The sequence below is a fragment of the Protopterus annectens genome, chromosome 6.part1 (assembly GCF_019279795.1).
Source record: "Protopterus annectens isolate FY-2018-M chromosome 6.part1, PAN1.0, whole genome shotgun sequence".
In the NCBI taxonomy this organism is placed as follows: Eukaryota; Metazoa; Chordata; order Ceratodontiformes; family Protopteridae; genus Protopterus; species Protopterus annectens.
In genome coordinates this window covers 229,943,565-229,958,870 of record NC_056738.1, presented here as the reverse complement: position 1 = coordinate 229,958,870, position 15,306 = coordinate 229,943,565, and the positions used below count along the sequence as shown (strand labels likewise).

Sequence of the window (15,306 nt, the reverse complement as noted above, 5' to 3'; positions counted from 1 at the left end):
AATATGATCAGCAGTGACCTCACTGCCAAACACAGGTGCACACCCACTACTACTAGTAACCCTTCTGCTCATACTTGTGTCATTGTGCCTTTGGACATAGCCTGCACTAATTCTACCAGTGTTTCTGGGACATCGAACCATAGCAGATCTCAAGTCATCTTTCTTGGGACCTTGTCATATACTTTCTTCAAGTATAGGAAAGTCCAGTTGAACTCTTTTCTCATCTCTAGTTTATTCCCAACTATCTGTCTCACTGCAGATATTGGAGTGGTTGTGCTACATCCTTTGTTCTTGTAGACTAACACTAAAGTACTTATTCTCCAGTCTTCTGGAATATACCTTTCTCTCCATTCTGCTATGAGTACCCTCAGGAGCCATTTCTCCCCTAAGTCAAACAATATCCTGATTATATGACTGTGGCCTCATCTGAGCTTGCTTCTTTCCCTGATTTCATTTTTCTTGGTGTTGTTCTTACTTCCTCCAGGGTAGGTTCATCTTCTTCTTCTTGCATTGTAGACTGTGTCTGGTGCAGTACAGCTCCTGCAGGGTTCTTCTTCATTCAGAAGCTTTAGAAGTATTCATTCCATCAACCTTTGATATCCTGTGGGCTGATCAGCAAGTTGCTGCTAGCATTCCTTATGAAAGGTTTTTGATTAGTGGTGGTGCTGCGGTAGCGTTGTCGCCTCACAGTAAGACGTTGTCCTGTTCGATTCTCAGCTAAAGCGTCTTCTGTGTGGAGACATGCGTGAATGGGCGTACCTTCGTTGAAGGTTGTGCATCAGAGCTGGCAACTCGGCACGTAAAAATCTACTGCCAATCATTAGCGGACCGGAGTTCCGCTCCGCTGTGGCGACCCCTAACCGAGAAAAGCCAAAAGACACAACAACAACCTCCCCTTCCTTTTTCTCTTTGCCATGCAACCTGATAGACTTTTTTATCCCATCCGCTGTTACATTCCAGAAGCTAGCAGAGTGCCTTGTTCTTTGCTTTTGCATCTGCTCTTTTAGCCTTTTTATTAGCCAATGAACATTCCTTCTTAGTCTGTTCATTTTTTCTATCTCCATTTTTTTCCTGCACTTCTTTCTTTTGATGACTTCCTGCACTTCTGCATTTCACCACCAGCTTTCCTTATGTACCTTTCCATACCTGGCGCAACCTCATATCTATTCCATAGTCCTCACGCATTCTGTTTTGAAGACCTGCCATTCTTTTGAACTCCACCTATTTCTCCTTCTTCCAGAGAGGGTAGACCCCTGAGTATTTTCTTGAATTCTTGTGCTTTCTTTCTAGTGAAATTCCAGGTTTTCAGTCTAGTCTCTGTTAACCTTAGAACATTCTCTGGCAACTGCTTGCAAATTTCTTAATTATAGGTTAAAAATGTTCTTCTATGATAGTCTTTAAGATCAAGGGGCTGTTCTATACACGATAAGGTGCAATTTTTGACATTCTGAACAAGAAACACAGAAAGTCTACATCTCTTTTATTTTATCTGCTTAATACAATATGTTGTCTTAGTTTTAGGCATGTAAGGGAGACCTCTAAACATGTGACTGTTGAATAGCTTTGTTAATAGTGAACTGTGATGTTTTGGCATAATTTCACTCCTTCCTTTATTTACTCCATAAAACAGGTCATCTATTAACTCAAAATTTGGGTAAGAAATAATGGAAGCATCCTCTTCACTATGTCTTCATATTATCTTGGTTATCTTATTTCATAGTTTCATAGTTTCATAGTATAGTACTAGGCTATCTGCCCTGGGGCATTTGTAAGCCTAGCCATAGTGATGTGGCTTTTGCCACCCCAAGAAATGGTACAAAAATGTACAGAATAAATTTAGAATACTGTGCCTCTGTCTAGTAGTGACACAATGAAGGTCCCCTTATATAATAGAATTAGTTTACTGTGCCCCTGTCTAGCAGTGACACAGATGTGACCCCTGGGGTAAACTTACGATCTCCCATCCACTCATCAAGATTTCTCTTGAAAAGAGTCAGTGAGGGGCTCTGTCTAATATGAACTGGGATCTTGTTCCAAAGCATGGGAAGCCTCTGGGTTATGAATCTATCCCTCCAGCATGTCCTATTCATACCTGTGCCGAGGTTTAAGTCTTTAGCTCTCGTGGTCCTGATGCATTTGGATTTTTTGAGGTGGAGCATGTCCATCAGATCCTGATTGGACATGGCCTTGTACATCAGGCAGAGATCACTTCTGAGCAGGTGGTATGCTACTGAATAGAGCTGAAGTTTCTTTAGTCTGGCAGAATAGGACATATGTTGGAGACCCTTGATCCTCTTGGTGAGGTACTTTTGTGGTCTCTCCAGCTGTTGCAAATGCCGGGTGAGGTACATACCAAATGGGGCATTGTACTCAATCATGGGTCTGATGAGGGAGGAATATAGGGATACAATGACATCCTTGGATCTGGATGTGAATCCCTTCATGATGAGGTGTGCAAGGTAGAATGTTTTTCTAACCACTTTGGAAAAGTGGGTGTCAAATGAGAGGTCGCTGTCGACTTGGGTCCCTAGGTCTCTGATTACTTTTTCCATACTCAGTGGGTTGCTGTCTATGTGATAATTTGTGGATACTTTCTTTTCACAAAGGGGATGACTATACATTTTTTGGCATTTAGTTTAAAGCCATGACTCCGGCACCAGTTGTCCGTTTCTGTGAGGCCTTTTTGTAGGATGTGTGTGTCTGCTGGTGTATCGACTATGGCACCTAGTTTGCAGTCATCTGCGAACTTTGTCAGCCACAGCCCTCCCATGTTTGCTTTAACATCTGAGAAATAAATGCCGAACAAGAGGGGTCCCAGGACAGATCCCTGTGGGACACTACTTGTGACTGGCTTTGAGTCTGACATTGCTCCAGCAATTTTAACTTTATGGGTTCTGTCCTTTAGCCAATTTGCAACCCATCTAGTGACATAAGGGTTTACTTTTAAGCTGTTGAGCTTATCTATGATGCCTGAGTGGGGTATTGTGTCGAAGGCCTTAGCCAAGTCCAGGTATGCTGTATGGACTGCTTTGCTCTCATCAATGGCTCTAGTGACTGTTTCAAAAAAGTCAACCAGGTTTAAAAGGCAGGATCTGCCCTTTACAAAGCCAAACTGGGTGGGGTCAAGTGTCTGTAGGTCCCCTATGTCTCTGTTTATGAGTTCCATAATGATTCTTTCCATAGCTTTGCAGACCAGGCTGGTTAAGCTTATGGCGCGGTAGTTTCCAGGGTTTGTAGAGGCACCCCCTTGTGGAGTGGGACCACTGTTGCTGTACACCAGTGTTCAGGTACATATCCCAAAGTAAGGCTAAGGTTAAATAGCATTTTTATGTGTGGGTTTAGCTCCTCTTGGAGTTCACGTAACACGCAACCCGGGATACCGTCAGGTCCCATTGATGCTGTGTTTTTTGCTTTGTTTAGGGCGGTTCTCACTTGGACCTCTGAGATGACAGGGAGATTACATTCAGCTGGGATTAGTATTTCTTCTTTTGGGGTGAAGGAGGGAGAAATTTGCACTGAACCTGTCAGCCAGAATGTTGGCAATATCTGTGGGTTCAGTGTATTTTATGTTGTTGTGAACCAACTCTGAGCATATCTGAGGGTTTCCACCCAGGTTTCTAACATAGCTGAAGAAGGCTTTGTGGTTATCTTTAGTGTCCTTAGCGATTTTTCTCTCAAAGTTGGCCTTGGATGTTTTTATGAGAGAACGTAGTTTTCTGCTAATGTTGATCAGAGATGTCTTCCCTTCATGGGATTTTGTTCTGACGTGCAGTAGCTTCCTTCTTTTGTTATACAATTTGTTTATGGCTGAGGTCCACCAGACAGGACGCTTACCTTTGGTGGAGAGGGACTTGGATTTGTTTGGGATTGCATGATCCATGCATTCTTGGAGATGTCCATAGAAAGCATTTGTGAAGGATTCGGCATTGTGGGATGTGGTATCCACTGGCACAGTGGGCTTAAAGGATACCATCTCAGTTTTAAGAAGAGTGAAGTCTGCTTTTGAGAAGTTTTTCACTGTGGTCTTTTGTACTAGGGGTGGAGGTGGGATATGTATATCCAGGGTGATTAGTTTGTGGTCAGATCTCACTAGTGAGGGGTATACTTCTGGTTTGGAGCATTTTGTCCCCATGTTTGTGATGATCAGGTCTAGTATATTATCTCCCCTAGTGGGAGAGGTGACTAGTTGTTCCAGTGCATTTGAATTTATGAATTCCAGGAACCTTTGGGCTAGGGTATTAGGGCTAGAATAATGTACCCAATCTATGTTTGGGTAGTTGAAGTCTCCCAGTATGATGGTATTTTGTGATACATTCATATCCTCCAATGTCTTCAGGAAGGCTGAGTGGGGTTCTTGAGATTGGGAGGGTGGTCTGTAACATGCTACCAGTTGTATAGCAGTTTTGCCTATGGTTAGTTGCACCTGTATGGTCTCTGATGCTTCATGTGTTGCTACTAACCTGGAGGTCTGGGTGTCCTTGATGAATATGGACACTCCCCCTCCCTTTGTGGTTAGGCCCGGGTTTTGGGGCCGAAAAGCATGATACGAGGTATAGCCTGGTAGTACTGGGGTGCTCTCTGGAGCCTTGAACCAGGTTTCAGTTACTGCACAGACGTCGATGTTCTCCATGCTGAGGAGTGCATCAAGTGCCTGCATCTTGAGATTTAGACTTCTGGCATTGAGCAGCATTACCCTTAGTTTTTTCGATTTTTGTTTTCTAAGGAGGTGGGTTTGTCTTTTGAGCCTTGCCTAAAAAAGGCACTATGGGGGTGGCAACAGCCTTAGCCAATATCCGGAAGCCCAGTGGTGACAGGTGTAAGCCATCCCTTGCGAAGCAGTGTGGCTTGTCCAACATGTCATCCCAGGCAGACAGACATTGGATCCCCTTAGAATGACACCAGTACTTGAGCCAGGGAAACAGGTGCTCACATTGTGGGAACATAGGCAAGGATCCTCTCTTGCTTAATTTAAAGTATCAACTATTTAGTGTGACAGTTCATTTTTACGTGACTTAGCTGTAAGTCCTGTAAAACAAGACTACCTTCTTCAGTATCAAGGAGAAAGGGGTTGTTTCTTCTCCCTAATTCACAGGTACCTCAACATCTTCTATAGTTACCCCCTGCCATGGGTAGTTCTCAGTAAAAATGCCTTCTGCCTTCTGCTTTACTACTTCTCATGTCTCTTGAGGTTTCTCTTCTTTTATATGTTGCTTTCCCTGCACCTCAATTGAAGTGGATATTGTCCTCTCATTTTAGGTTCACAGGTTCATAGGATGATACCAGGGAACTGGCCCAGAGGCCCTTATAAGCCTAGCTAAGAATTTTGCCCATGTTCCCACAATGTGAGCACCTGTTTCCCTGTCCAGCATGGACACAGGTGGGATCCCATGAGTGTATTTTCTGCTTCCCATCCAGTATAGGTTCTTTTCCTTCCCTCTATTCTTCTCTTACTAAAAAGGGTATGCCATAACAACATTTATTTTTACTTTTGATTTATTTCACTTTACAGATTCCCGATCTTACAGTCTGTCTTCAGTTGTAGTCTCTGTTTTACTCTAGCAGAAACAGACTGAGAACCCTGCATATTCCTGCTTAGTTCTTTTCTCAACTCACACACTGTTTTAATGATCCTTACCCAGGGGATCCCTTTTTCTATTGTTGCCCACCCTGTCAATGTGATAATGCTTCTTGTTAGTTTCCGGGAATAGGTCAGCCTTAAACTGATTTAACTTCACTGATTCTGACCACTTTATTTTCATTTCTCAAACTAGCATCACTTACCAGTTTTTGTTTTTCCCTACTTTCTCTCAGGCATGCTTTTGGTAACAGAATTTTTTTTTGTTAGTTTTGCAGTTTCTCTGAAACCCCCCCTCTAGTACTGCGTCTGAATAACTAAGCTGCTATCATTGCCATCCTCTCCATCTTTTCTCATACTGAAAGGGTTTAACATGCTACTAGTCTGCCATACTGCATCTTTGGATTTCCTCTCCCCCCACTTTTTCACCGGTCTTTAAAATGGGGAGAAATCATTTCCTAATATTGCATCATTTAAGTCATGGTTGAAAACACAGGACTTAAAAGATTCCAAGGATGTTTTGAATACATATCTAAGGTGATACTATTTTCTGTCATCATGACTGTAAATTACCTCTTGTTTTTGTTTGCTACTAGTCTTAGGCCTATGTGCCACTGTGATTCTTAGTAAAGGGATCATGCTTCCAAAATTTAGCAGGCCTCGAACATAAACTTCTTCTAAAAATACCACACATTTTATTTACTTGGTTGCAACACAGTAACACTTGACTGACTTATTTTTCTCAGCTGTAATGTTATCACAGTCCAAAGTTAAGGTTTTGGATTCCTACAGAACTTATTTTCTTCATAACTAGTAACACGGAAGTTAGCAATATGACCCACCTCTAAATATGAAACAAATTAACACACTGTTTTGTTGCCTCATATTTCATAGAAGATGGTACATGTCTTACACAGTCACTTATTTTATGAACATTACAACATTCCCTGTTAAGTATTCTACTAAAGTTAATTTATCAGATTTGTTGGGGTCATTTTGAAATACTTTTTTTTACTTAAAATTACTAGCCAAAGTTATTTTAAAGCTGTCAGCTACTAAGGATTCTAATATTTTCAAGTTATTGTTGCCATTAGGTACTAGGCAAAGTTTTGAAATATGCTTTAAATATTCCATATGTTATCTTATCATATTACTTACAATAAAAGTCTAATTATGAAATCAGTGAAAAGCAGCACTACATCAATATGCAAAGGTGGGCAGCAGATGTTATTCACGTTGATTACATAAATGCATCCACTTACGGTAAAAATGTACATGCCTGAAAAAACACTTTATGTGAATAGATGCAGGAAGACCAATTACATGCATATGGTGCTGTGCATGTTCACATATCGCTGCGTTTTACAGAGATAAAAGTAAAAAGGGCTCATTTTCATACAAAACATGTAAAGGACTCTGAACCTACATGAATAAGTTTAAAAACAACATATTACTTTGGGATTACTTAAGTAACATGACAAATTATTTACAGAAATTGCAGACATTTTCAGAGTAAGGAAAAATAATGGAAATATTTAAAACTAATTCGAAATATTTCAAAATGATGTACAATTGCTGAGTTTACTTGTTTTGTTCATATAATGGGCATGTTACAATGGATTTGGTGAATACCGTAAGCTGCCATTTGTAATTGGGAAATCATTACAGCATAATTAGAAAAGATTATTGATCAGTGAGAAGTCATCCAGTTTGGTGTCTTTTACTGATTGTGCATACAAGGCAGAAGTGGGTGATTTAATTCAGAAGTACTGATATGGCAAGGATGGTTCGTTGGCTCAAAGTGTGCCTTTAATGAGAGATTTCCAGGGCAACTGATAAATGAGAATGTCCGTATTATGATTACAAGAAAGTGGTATGTGCTAAGCTGCTTTCTATGCTACTGTGAATGTAGTCATATAAAAGTTGTATGTGCTAAGCTGCTTTCTATGCTACTGTGAATGCAGTCATATCAGTACAAGTATTGCTACAGCACAACTTGCATGGACTCTTCATGTGTATATCATTATGAGGAGTTGTGTGACATAACTTATTCCTGAGGATGGTGGGCATGGTTTCATTGTTGTGTTGTTTGACTTATGAGATTTTTGTGTACAGCTGTGGTGGCATTTAATGTGCAGTAATGATACAGAATAAGGGATCAAAGCAGATAAATGGTAACTGAAATACTTTTAACAGAGTCAAAAAGCATCTGCATGGGTTGCAAGAAGATAGAATAGGAGCATCTCTGCTTTTTACAATGAATCTGCAGACAGCATGGACAGTTGACTGAATCACAAGTGGGAAAAAGAACACTTCATCGGCAGATGACATTTTATAATTCCTATTTTACATCTCATTATGAGTTAATTTACTTATTAGCAGGCATATCATGTTAATGTAAATGGCCTCAAAAAATCTTGGCACAGCTATGTTCATTCATGGACAGCAGATACCCATAATGCATTTGCGGAATGACTATGAATACTGGGCCTTAATTGCACAACATGAGTTATACCGGTATGATGAAAAGTTCTTTCTTAAGCTTATTATAATATATGCAAACATTTTTCTCCATATCCATACCTGTTTTAAATGTTTTGGCTATCTGCCAAATCTGATTGACACCATTTCTTTCTGTTTTCATGTAAAAGGAGGATTCCAGGCCATCCTCCATGATTATGTTTTTCAAAAGCAATATGGTCCTGGGTTTGCCAGCTATGTTGGCAAATTCAGCTACCTACAGCTGTAGTTGTACCATCTTTTGGTCTGGACCCACCTGTAAATACAGTTTCATAGGTTCATAGGTGTGTACTAGGCTATTGGCCCTGGAGCCTATATAAGCCTATCCCAAGAAGATTCCCTGGCATCATGCCACCCAAAGTTAGTTCCCAGTGCCCATGTCAAGCAAGGCCACTGAACTGATCCATGGGGTGAACTTCCTATTGCCCATCCACTCGTCAAGATTTCTCTTAAAGAAGGCCAGTAAAGTGTTCTGCTTTACGTGAATCGGAAGTTTGTTCCAGAGTGTGAAGTCTCTGGGTTAGAAATCTGTCCCTCCAGCATGTTCTGTTTATTGTGGTAATGAGGTTTAGGTCCCTGGAGCATGTGGCACGGAGGTATTGGGATCTCCTTCGGTGTAGCATATCTAGCAGCTCTGGATCAGACATGGCTTTGTAGGTCAAGCACAGATCGCTTCTAAGTAGGTGATAAGAGACTGAGTATAGCTGGAGTTTTTTTAATCTGTCCATATAAGGCATGTGTCTAAGGCTTAACATCCTCCTAATGAGGTATTTTTGTGGCCTTTCCTGTTGTAGGTGTCTAATGAGGTACATACCAAATGGGGCATTGTATTCTGTAATAGGTCTAATGAGGGACGAGTAGAGAGGGGTAATGACCTCTTTCTTCCTGGATGAGAAACCTTTTGTAATGAGATGTGCCACATAGAAGGACTTTCTGACTACAGTGGCAATGTGCTTATCAAAGGAGAGGTTGCTGTCAACCTGTGTCCCCAAGACTCTTACCACACATTCGGTGTTTAGTGGAGTGGGAATTCATGACAGCGAATTTTTCCCAAAGGGAATGACAATGCCCTTTTTGGCATTGAGCTTAAGGCCATGGTTCTGGCACCAGTCATTGGTGTCAGTGAGGCCTTTTTGTAGAATGTCTACATCAATTGGAGAATCAGTAATGGCTCCCAGTTTGCAATCATCTGCGAACTTGGTCAGCCAGAGTCCCTTTGTGTTGGCCTAAACTTCAGAGAAGTAGATGCCAAACAGGAGAGGACCTAGGACTGATCCCTGTGGGATGGCTGTTGTAACTGGTCAGTAGTCAGATTTGGAGTCCACTACTTTCACAGTGTGAATAATTCCTCAATAGCTGGAGTCACCATTTAATCACACCAGGAACACAGTACATACAGTATTAGATGTCATTTGTACATGACAGGAGATTTGCTGTAAGGAACTAAAAACTGTCAGTCAGCACACCAATAGTGTAAGTCCACACAGACTACAGATGTAGGGCTATACAAATATACAGATTTATTTTTACAAATTAAAGTATGAGAAAACCATAATTGACTTGGCTTTCCACACTGCATGGGTATGTATGTATGTATGTATAACTTTGTTATACCATTAAGAATGCATAATGCTCAGGACAGAAATCTCAAGGCCAGTTCATCAATGGGCAGTTTTTCTTTGGTGAAATGTAAATAGTTATCCTGCCTTAAGCAGCAGATATATGAATGAACAATGAAAAGACCGTATATCTCTCAAATGCAGTATTAATTAGGCAAAAATATTAACATTGTCTAGACTCTTTTTTTTATTCAGATTATGCAATATGGTAATGGGAATCTTGATGAGCAAGAATCTTTTTTGTTGACATATACTTCTATTCTTTGGTTAGTTTGCCAGAGATGTGACTGACTGAATTTTAAGAATATACTGATTTTGTTTATTTTATTAGGTTGCTGAGGAAATCGGAAATGAAATCTTATATTTGGCAAAAGTACACTTTAAAGTATGACTGGTAATCAAACTTGTAGAGATCTGCATTAAATGACTGAAAATCTATGCAGATATCAATAAAATAACAATGAGCCATGTTTAGTAAGATGCTGAAATGACCAAGCAAATAAAGCAATTTTTTTGTTTGTTTTGAAGTTTATACGCACACATCTTCCATGCAATGTTTAATCCTTGAGCAGAATCCACATCCCATACTTTAATGATGTGTGTTAATGTTTTCCAAATACAAATTACATTTGAATGAGGTCTCTTGTCATCTGAGTCACTTTTTCCAAGTTTCCCTGACCATTTTTCCATTTGAACTCCCTTTCTTTGTAGCATACATTTAATAATATAGGACATATTAAGTCTGGTAACATATTTAATGTTATGTTTGTTATTTACTCCCAGAGCACACTGTGAAAGGTCACCTCTCTGTCTTATATCTTATTAATATGACCTTTCTGCTCTAATCCTTACTTGATCATCTGCTTGGTCTTTGGAGTATAATTTTCTTTTCCTAGCTATGAGAGCCCTTCTGATTCCATACCTTGTATTAATGCAGATTATCCTTGAAGAGATAACAGAAGCTAAGACCAAACAATGCACCTGGACTTTGATGTAAAGATGACAAAAAATATTTAAAGACATCCTCATCATCAATATCATTCTAGATCAGTAAACGGAGCAGCTAACAAAAGTAAAATGCACAGACATGGTCCATACAGTAATCTTTCCACAACCAAAAAAAAAAAAATCATGCACCAAGTAATATGGTATCATTTCTATACAAGAACATAGGGGATATTATGGTTTACCAGTATAACATCATTTCAGTGTGAGAAATGCCCCTAGGCACAGAAATAAACATGCATGCATTCATTTACATATACACACATACCTGTGCTTACAGGTACACACACACACACACACACACACACACACACACACACACACACACACACACGCACACACACGCATACACACACACACACACACACACACACACACGCACGCACACACATACAAACACAAATACACGCACACACGCACACACACACACACATACAAACACACACACACACACACACACACACACCACACACACAACACATGCACGCACACCACACAAACACACACACACACGCACACACACACACACACACACAAACACGCACACACACACACACACACACACACACACACACACACACACACACACACACACACACACACGCTGACATGCTCCTACATAAAATCACACACACACACACACACACACACGCTGACATGCTCCTACATAAAATCATAAATAAGAGGAATAAAATATTTGATAACCAGGGAAGGAAAAAGTATCCTTTTATGATTGCTTAATGACACTGAAATATGAGTTTCCTTTGGTGAATTCAAGATAACTGTCATGTTATTCTAGTTTCAAGCACCTTTGTGGTTTCTGGATAGTGATACATAGGAGGATATCTAGTTGCTGTTCATCTTGAAATGACATAAGAAACTGACCAACTCATGAAGATAATACTAGAAATAACTAGCAACGCTTTGTCTTCTAGTAGGAAAGATAAGTAGTTGAATTAGCTTCGTGGAATGTGATTAGATCTGCATTCCAAGCATATTGTTTTGAACTTATGAGCAAAGTGTGGGTATTTCTGATGTATAGTGAGCACGCTTTACCCACTTCTGTGAAACAAATTGGTCTGTGTTACGTAGTGCTTTATTTAATACTCACTAATTTTATTTATAATATACCACTGACGGTTAAGAAACTCACAGTAGGTTTTTCATTCTGAGCAAGCAATACCACTAATTTGGGACTATTTCAGGCAAGAAAAGTTTGAAATTTCCCTAAGTGCGCGGACCTCCTTGAAGCTCCTGACACAGTTTTTGTTTCAGTGGACAGTGTACTACTTGCTCCCTTCAGATCTATTCTGTCTGGGATTTGCTGAAGAAACCCTCAAATGAATGAGGAATTAAGGATAATATAGGCAAAAACATTATCTATGACTTTCACACAACAAAATTTCATGAGCCCAAGTTTCTGTCTCTGGGTATATTTTTTTCACTATTTGTCTGAGTGCTACTTTTTGCCCTATAGAAAAGTAAAAATAATGCTTTAGACTGATGACTTTGTTCTGTTAAAAGCAATTAAAAAGCATTAAAAAAATCTTTACACTCTGATTTTCACAAACTATTCTTCTGTCTCCTGAACAACTGCCTGCTTATAACCAGAACTAAAAGTGTGTTTATGTATCATTTGTTCTAAGATTCTAGGTTCTTGGAGGAAACATGTTCCCACTGTCTTTACATTTAAACAATCTGGAACCACTCTTGACACAACTCATTTCCGAAATCCCATCTAGACATTGTTGTCATTAGGACTCTCAGTCAATTTAGTTACCATACAGTATCACAAGGCTTTTAATTTTTGACATGTGACATGCTATGGCAGAAAGAAAAAATGTTGATACCAAAGTTAAAATATATATCTACTGCCTTTACTAGCCTCATATGAATCATCTAACCTTCTAACACAAAAACACCTTCCCCAAAAAACAAATAAAAACAAATAATCAAACAAACAATAAATAAATAAAGATTCAGGTTCCTTCATCAGACTTGTACCAAACTTGCAGGCAATGTAAACTCTTTCTGCAATTTAATTATATGAATATGAAATTACATGGGTCTATATCACTTTGTCAAAGGTTCATTTCTGCAAACCTTTGTTCATCGACCCTAATACACTGAATGTAAACATCAGTGAAAGTTTGCTTTAGTGCATGACTTACCCAGAGAAAGGAACAAGTTGGCCATCATAAGAAATTTGCCCTTTTCCCCACTGTAGTGCAATCTCAGAGTTGGTATATATAGTTAGGGGGTGTGGGAATGCAACCTGCACATGTGGGGGACGAAGCCCCCCACATGTGTGAGTTTGAAATACTGTGCTTTATGTGATGATCAGAATGTTAGGCAACTTGTTCCTTTCCCTGAGTAAGTTGTTCACTGAAGTGAACATTCACTGATGTGAATGTTCGCTATATTAGGGTCGACAAATAAAGGTTCACAGAAATGAACCTTCGATGAACTGATATAGACCTAATTACACAAACACCCCCCCCACACACACACATATATTTAGATAGACAGATATATAGATAAATATAGATAGATAGCTAACTCTATCTATATATCTCTATGAGTTATTGCTGCAAGCATTTTATCTGTCGGTGAAATAAGTGTGTTATCCACAGGTGGTATAGTTTGTCAAATTATATAATGATAAATTATCATTTTATTGCCAATTGCAAAATTCAATGGGTTTTCCCTTTTTTCAAGTTTGTGCAACTCTGGAGATAGTAAATTTCATTTTCAGGGGTGCGGATGGATGTTGGACAGTATGAGGATGGAAGCCCCAACGTAAAAAGCTGTTTTTTGTTTTACTTTTCATAATTGCAAATGTAACATATTGGTTTCCATTTGCAATTACTTTTTGCCATGATTTTAGTAACAATTAATGGTAGTCACCTGTGAGTTTGTTCAATGTTTTGTGTTTCAATCAAACTCATTGACAATTATTCACTATAAACGCATATATATATCTATATCTATATGTACGTCCGTGCGTGTGCACACACACACACACACACACACACACACACACACACACACACACACACACACACACACACACACACACACACACATGCATATAAATATTTCAAGCCAGGACATTAATGCCCTTCTAGCCTGCCAATATACCAAAACATTTACTCCCATAATAAGTGTCCAGGCCATTCTTCAATATATTTAAACTAGCACTTACTTTAATGTAATTTGGTAGTCTGTTCCACGCATCAGCTGTTCTCTCAGAGAACCAGTTACTAAAATTTACATTCCTACATAATCTTCTACATAGGTTGTCTAATGATTCTATACTATTGTTGATAACCCCAAACATTTCCAGAGATAGTTGTATCTAAATGCTCTAAATACCTGAATAAGATATCCTCTTGAATATCTATAAGGATCACTGTGCAAGTTCAGATAGTTTAGTCTTTTATAATAACTTAAATTTTCACATCCATGGATGCCCAAGGTATATTTCCACTGTACTCTTTCCAGTTTACTCATGCTTGTCTTTTTAAAATGTTTCCATATCGCTTCATACTCAGGGTTTGGTTCTAATTTACCTAGCTAACAATGACTTCATCATTTCTGATTTCCTAGACTTTATAAATCTTTTTATACAACCTATAGTTCTATAACTAGTATAACTATCATTGGTTATAGAACTATAGGTTGTATAACTATCATTAACTATCATTAGCCAATTGGTTGACATGATTAGAAAACCTCAAAACTGGATCTACCCATATACCTTGGTCCTTAAGTGAATCTACAGTTTCAGTCACTGTGTGTTGTGTTAAATATTCACCTTTCAATTTATGTCTCATATGCTTATTTTTTGATGTATTTGTCAGCATATTATTCTCCTGTGCCCAAATTGTCAATTTAGTCAAGTTCTTTTGCAGACATACCTTATCTTTAACACATGTATTCAGTTAACCCAATTTCAGGTCATCTGCATATAGACTGTGGAATAACTCAGATGAAAAAAATTAGGTCTGAAAGAGGCACATCTAAACAACTAAGTGTATACAATAGAGCCCTGTGTAACACCTTAATTGTAACCAAGAATTTCACTTGTCCAATTGCTGTATGATACTGGCCATGTCCTATATGTAAGACATGCAGCTAACCACCTAATCAAGAGTACATCAATACGTACTTGTTCTAAGTTATTGATTAGTATTTTGTGTATGAGTCTCTGAAATGCTGAAGTTAAATCTATATAATAGATCATTATAGTGACACAGTCAAACATAGTGACTTAGCAACTTGACGCCCCCTTCAATCTTGAACTCAGCTTCTTTTTGCAATTGTTTTTTATCCCTTGAACTTACCTAATAGCCCAAATTCAAACACATTGCAGGCAATACACTGTGCATACAAAAAAAATACATAGATACAGACAGACAGATACACACACACAGATGCATAGACATAGACACATACATGCTCACACACATTCACACAAACAAGCATATACTTTGGGGCTTTGCTCCAGTACAGACTAATGTGGGGGTTCCACTCTTGCTTCCCTTTATGTTATATACAAACCCCATGGCCAGATATAGTATATTT

General features: G+C 38.9%; 1 long non-coding RNA gene across 1 annotated transcript in view; it reads right to left on the bottom strand.

Moving 5' to 3' along the window:
- Positions 1 to 15,306, bottom strand: part of LOC122805482 — a 1,542,547-nt gene that overhangs the window by 1,146,483 nt on the left and 380,758 nt on the right. The window lies entirely within an intron of this gene.